Genomic DNA, 6,000 nt, shown 5'->3' with positions numbered 1-6,000 from the left:
CATGGATGCGTATGTGGCTGCGTGCGCACATGCATGCACACGTGGCTGCGTGCACACATGCATGCATATGTGGCTGTGCACCCATGGGCATGCATGTGCACATGTGACATGCATGTATGCCTGCATGTGCACACGTAACCACATATGCATACATGCGCGCACACAACCACGTATGTCTGCATGTGTGCACACAACATGTATGCATGCATGTGCGCGTGCAACCATGTATGCATACATGTGCGCACACAACCACGTATGTCTGCATGTGTGCATACAACCACGTATGCATCCATGTGTGCACACAACCACGTATGCATCCATGTGTGCACACAACCACGTATGCATCCATGTGTGCACAGAACCACATATGCATACATGTGCGCACACAACCACATATGCCTGCATGTGTGCACACCACGGATGCATACATGTGTGCGCACAACCACGTATGCATCCATGTGCGCGCACACACAGGCATGCACACACTCCTCGGAACATCAGTGCTCAGGAAGCAAACCTTTTCAAGTTGAAGCCCGCACGCAGCCACCCCATCCTCCCCACCTTCCTGCCTCCTTCCCACGCTGATTTACCGCCCCCAGGACGGTTCCCTGCAGAGCATGAAGAAGCCCAGACTCCCCATGTTTCCTCATGGATTTCACTTCCTTGCCAGGAAAGTTCAAGGTTGGGTCAGATGCTTCCCCTTTGCACTGTGAGCTTCATTTTCCCAGCCCCTTGCCAAGTCCCAAGCTGGGTCCAAGGTGTCCCTGTGGGGGAGGCCAAAGGGAGAGGGTCCCCGAGAGCTGAGGGTGGGCGATGGGCACGCCCGGCCATGCAACCCCCGCGTGGGGCCGTGTTAACCACGCACAACCGTGGAGTCCTGTCTCCTCATGCAAGGCACACCTGGGCGGGCACCGTCGGCTGTGTGGGCTGAACCGGCTGGGGAGGTGGGTCGTCTGTGGGTCACGCAGCAAGCCCTCTGGGGCTCCTCCTGTGTCAGCCCAGGCTGGACTCTGGGCACGAACATGGACAGGCCGGCGTGGCCCTGACCTCACGAGGCATCGGATCTGCGGGGACTGCTCCTGCCGGCCCTGCCCGCCCTCTGCTCCGGGACCGTGCGTGTACCTGCTCGCTCCTGGAACCACAAGCATCAGGAGGGCCGGCTCCAAGTCCCTCCCCGCACAGGGGCTCCGGACCCCAACAGATTCTGGCATCCCGAGGCCTCAGCGAGCACTGCCGAGCCTTCCTGAGGGGAAGTGTTTTCCAAGGAAAGTCTGCAGACGCAGACTCTGAAAGAACTGGTCACAGCTTGGTGGGATTTGTGTGCGTGAACTTGGTCAAACAGTTTAAGGTCCAGTCCCGGCTCTGCCATCACCTCATTGTAACACTGGTTGCTCCTTAACTAAGAACCTTTCTTCTTATTAAAAAGCAATATGCATCTGTTGTTGAGAATCCAAAAAGCACAACTGACAAGTGAAAACGGAGACACTGGGGAGTGCTTGCGGTCCGCGGACGGAGGGGGCGCCGGCCACACCGTGATGAGCCTACTTTCAGACCTTTGTCAGTATATGAACCACTATCTATAGGGCCCCCAAATCAATCATTCTGCATAAACTGATCTTTTGATGGATGTTTAACCCGCTTCCCTTTTTCACTCTTAGAAGTAAGGAGCTAATAACTGCTTGTAAGGCAAGTGCTGTCCCCAGGCATTCCCTGGAATCACATTCTAGGTGTTGGAATTGCTGGGCTTCCCGTCTCCTTCCTCATGAAGGTGGGGGGCCAGAGCAGACGCTCTCCCCAGCCCCCGGGGCAAGAAGCGAGACTGGGACGCCCCTGTAAGGTGGGAGGGCTGTTTTCCCTTCCTTTCCTTGAGGGCCAGGAGAACTGTGTTTCCACAATACAGGACCTGCTGTGGCCCCCCCCGTGAGCATCTGGCCAGGAGCTCAGACAGGGACATCCCTTCAAGACGGTGGGCTGAGTCCACACGCCCCCTCTCCTTCCCCCCAAGCCCCACGGAGATGGCAAAAAGGTGACTGACATAATCGGCCCTGGCTAGGCTGGAAACACCTCCCCACCCCAGGGATCCTGAGGAATTCCTACAAACAAGAGTATAGGGTACCATCTTGGAAGAGGATCCATAGAGGTTGACCAGCCAAGGGCGCCGGGAAGCAGCTTGTCCCTGACCCAGGAGCCCCCAGAAGCCTCACACCGGAGGAGGCCAGCTGAGAATGGGCGGTGCAAGGCTCGGGTGGGCCCCGGGCCACGTACGGTTAGACCGCATAGACCGGAATAGGGCACCGAGGGTGGCTGTGGGGCCAGCCTGCGCTCCCGGGGCCTGAAGCTGGGAGGCGGGCATGGACCTGGGAGCCAGCAAACAGGAAGGAGAACAGTGCCCACCAAGGGGCCGCCCCCTGATGACCCTTCCTCCTCCCTCAGTCCGGGGACCCCCACCTGCTGCCTCAATCTGGGGCCCAGGGGTCTGTGCCCTGATACAGCTTTTCCACCTCGGTGTGCGTCTCTGCAGAGGATGGCTGGATTTTTTACAAGTCATGACAGTTCCCTAGAACGGCTTATGACTACAGAGATGTGCAGAAAACAGTGGGGCTGCAGGGACATGTGGGTGTCGAGGAGCCAGCTTGGCTCACGCCCTGGCCGAGTGACTCACATCGCAGCGTCGGACCACCCGGACTCTGGTCTCCGCCACAGAGGTGACGGCTTCCTGCCTGCTTCTGGGGCTGTGTGCGAGGGGCGAGCCGGGAGGGGGAGCCCGTGGAGCCGGGGCTTTGCTCTGTCCCCCAGAATTCGGGGACTGGCCTCGGGTTCTCAAGTTTGCTCTGCCACCTGTTCGTTCTCTCTCGCTCAAAAATAGTCTGAATAACAACATGTCTGCCTCCGCACGCACGTGTCACAAATATGAAAAGCTGTCAAGCTTGGGAAGGAGAAATGTCTGAAATCCTACCATCTGTAGTTCAAGTTTGATGTCTTCATTGCAGACTTTGCCCGAAACACTGTTGGAACATCAGTGCCGTCCAATCAATCCAACGTCCGAGGCACTTGAGGTCACTGTAAAACGCCCGAGTGTGCCTGGTGTCCACCCCGGGGGGGCCCGAGGGTCAGGCGAGACGCCCTCCACACCCTCTTCCGGCCGGCTCTCCGGGTCGTCAGCCTGACCGTCGCTTCCGGCCCCGACGGCGCTCGTGGGGAGCAGGGAGCCGGGAGCAGGGGCTCGGCCCAGCCTCCCCAAACCCCATTCTGCCGGCAGAGCCGAGAACCTGCTCCCCAGGTCACCGTGGGAGGACACTGTGAGAGCCACCCGCTTGCGGTCGGATAAAACCCAGAGCAAGCTGTGGTCATGACGCTGGTGTTGCCTTCCGTGAGAGGGTCGGTCCACAAGGCATCAGACGTTTTAAAAGGCTGGTCCTTCATGGCAGGAACACCTGTCTGACATGTGGTAAATAATAGTAAAATCAACCCCAGTGGTAACAACCAGGGCCCCCCGCTGCCTTTCAGTGATGAACACCTACCTTGGAGGAGCGTGTGGGTGAAGAAATCTGTCTCCATCACCTCTCCCTGGTGGAACCTCATGGAAATGTTGCCCTGCACTGATTAAGAGGCAGCCAGATAATGCCCCTCTCCTGGTTCTTGCAATCATTATAAAAACAAATCCGACACTCGCAGGATTAATTTTTACATGTCAAAGGCAAAGACAATAATCCAGAGATAAGAGTCCCGGAGGAAGGCCAGGTCCCCGCGCTTCCTGCGGGCCGACGGCCCCACCCCTGTCCTTGGGCGTCCCCACCCGTCCATCCCCGCCTCTTCCCCGAATCTTGTGGCAAAATAGCTGTGGCAATTTGGAGTAAAGTGGTCACTCGCAGATTAATCAGTGAGCACATCGGCTGTCGGCAGAGTGACTTAGGGTGACGTGACCCAGCACCTGTGGGGTGCCGTCGAAGGCCAGGGAAACAGCAGGGACCAGAGCCTGCCCCGAGGAGGCTACGTGCTGGTGGAGACAGAAGGTCACAGTGAGCAAACACACAAGGTTCATACACGCAGGGTCGCTCCCTTGGACGGGTGGTGGGCACTTCGGGATGGGGTGCGAGCTCAGACTCGCAGCTGGGAGCAGGGCGCTGTTTGGGGAATCTGCATTCCCGTGGGGGGCTGAAGGGGCACAAGCTCACGGGGGAAGACCCGTTAGGAGTCGGTGCCGGTGTGGATGAGGCTGTGATGGAGGAGACAGAGAGAAGAGAGTTACTTCCAGAAACATCTGTGACTCACTTCCCGTTTGTGCCTTGATCCTGTGAGGTACGAGTCAACTACAAAATGCCATCCTTTTTCCAGACGAGTTAGTCGTGTACCAAGTCCAGTAATTTCTTTTCTTTTCCTGTTCCGTATTTCAAACCCTAAACCTAGGAACAATGAGCCAAGACTCCAAGGCCCCCATGGGTCATCCTGGAGTCTCTGGGGAAATGGGCAGAAGCTAGTTTTCCCCTTTGCTCTGACTGCTAGGAAGCTCAGAGCCTTCCCCATCCCCAGCAACTGAGCAGGGCCACAAGGCGAGCATTTCGGATTCTACTCTGACTCTTGTCTTCATCAATTCCTCTTCTGCCCCCTTGGCCCCGGTTTCACTCAGAGCATCCACGATGTTGGCCGGGGGGTGCGGGAAGGTCTGGGGCCAGAGGCCGAGCCATCGCTCATGACCCCGCAGCTGCCTGGGCTTTCCTCCCCCACCAGGGAGGCCAATTCCAGAACAAGGGCGTTCAGTGTCCGTCAACAGTCCTTAGATGGAAACCACGGACTGTCTTGCAGGTCCTTCCAAATGGCAATGCTGTCCGGGTAGAAAGATACCCTGCCTTTCCCTCAATGCCGCAGCTCTTCCCGGAGGCAGCGGTGGGCCTGGTGGGGACGCCTTGACCGCCCCAGTCCGGGCACAGCTCCCTGTGAGCCCTGGAGCCACGGAGCGCCTAGCAGGGCGGCCGTGAGGGACATGCTCTCTTCCCCAAGCCCAGCCCTGAAGGGCTGCCGTTGAAGTCTGCAAACGACCCCACCTTCCGTGCACTGAGGGGAGCCCTATTTGAGGACTCATTTCTCAGCTGGGTAGGAGCACCCTGTATTTCAGGGGAGGCAACCCTTCATCACCAGGGCGGGTCATGACTTGCTTGTTCCCAGAGCAACGATCAGACCACGCCGGATGGGAAGGATGCTCAAGAGCGTTCTGCCCTTGGCATTAGGAGCTCATCTGGGAGCTTGGGCTCTCAGGATGCATACTGCGCCGTCTGGCTGGTGTGAAACCATGGTCTCCAGGCTTTGTACACCTCTGAGGTGTCGTGTGAAGGAATATTTCCATCCCTGGCACAGTGCGCGGGCCCTCCCGCCGGCTCAGGCCCTGCGTGGCCCGGCCGTGGAACATGGTGCAGCTCAGACACATGGGCCGCTCTGTGGTCACAGCATCTGAGATAAAAGTAGGCGGCACACGATGGTGAACTGCGGTTACATAAAGCTTCATGGTGACGGTGTTGTTGTTTTGTTTGGGAATCTGTTTTCTCTTATCCCGAGGCAAAGCTTTTTATTTTCATTTCATTTTATTTATATTTTATTTATTTAAAAATATTTTAATTTAAATTCAATTAGCCAACATAAGGTACATCATTAGTTTCGGGTATAATGTTCAATAATTCGTAAGTTGCCCTGAACGCACCCGATCTTGTCCGAGGCAAAGCTTTTTAAAGGACCGTGAATTTCTCGAGATCACCCTGAGCTCCTGTGTGTGTGTGCGTGTGAGTGTGTGTGCGTGCATGTGTGAGAGAGACGCAGACGCACCTCTGACAGCCACCGGTGCCCACACCCATGGGGTTTGCTGCTCCGAGTAAACATGTCCTGAACTTCAGCACAAATCTATAATCTATCGAAGACAAGGAAACCCGTATGGCTAGTTAATTGCGGGTCATAAAATCTTATTTTCAGAGTTATGTTATGATCTACACTCGTAATCATCCCTGATAAATA

Source organism: Callorhinus ursinus, unplaced genomic scaffold (assembly GCF_003265705.2).
Source record: "Callorhinus ursinus isolate GAN/ISIS: 27379988/994484 unplaced genomic scaffold, GSC_fseal_2.0 scaffold2, whole genome shotgun sequence".
NCBI classification, from domain to species: domain Eukaryota; kingdom Metazoa; phylum Chordata; class Mammalia; order Carnivora; family Otariidae; genus Callorhinus; species Callorhinus ursinus.
Note: the sequence above shows the minus strand (reverse complement) of the source record.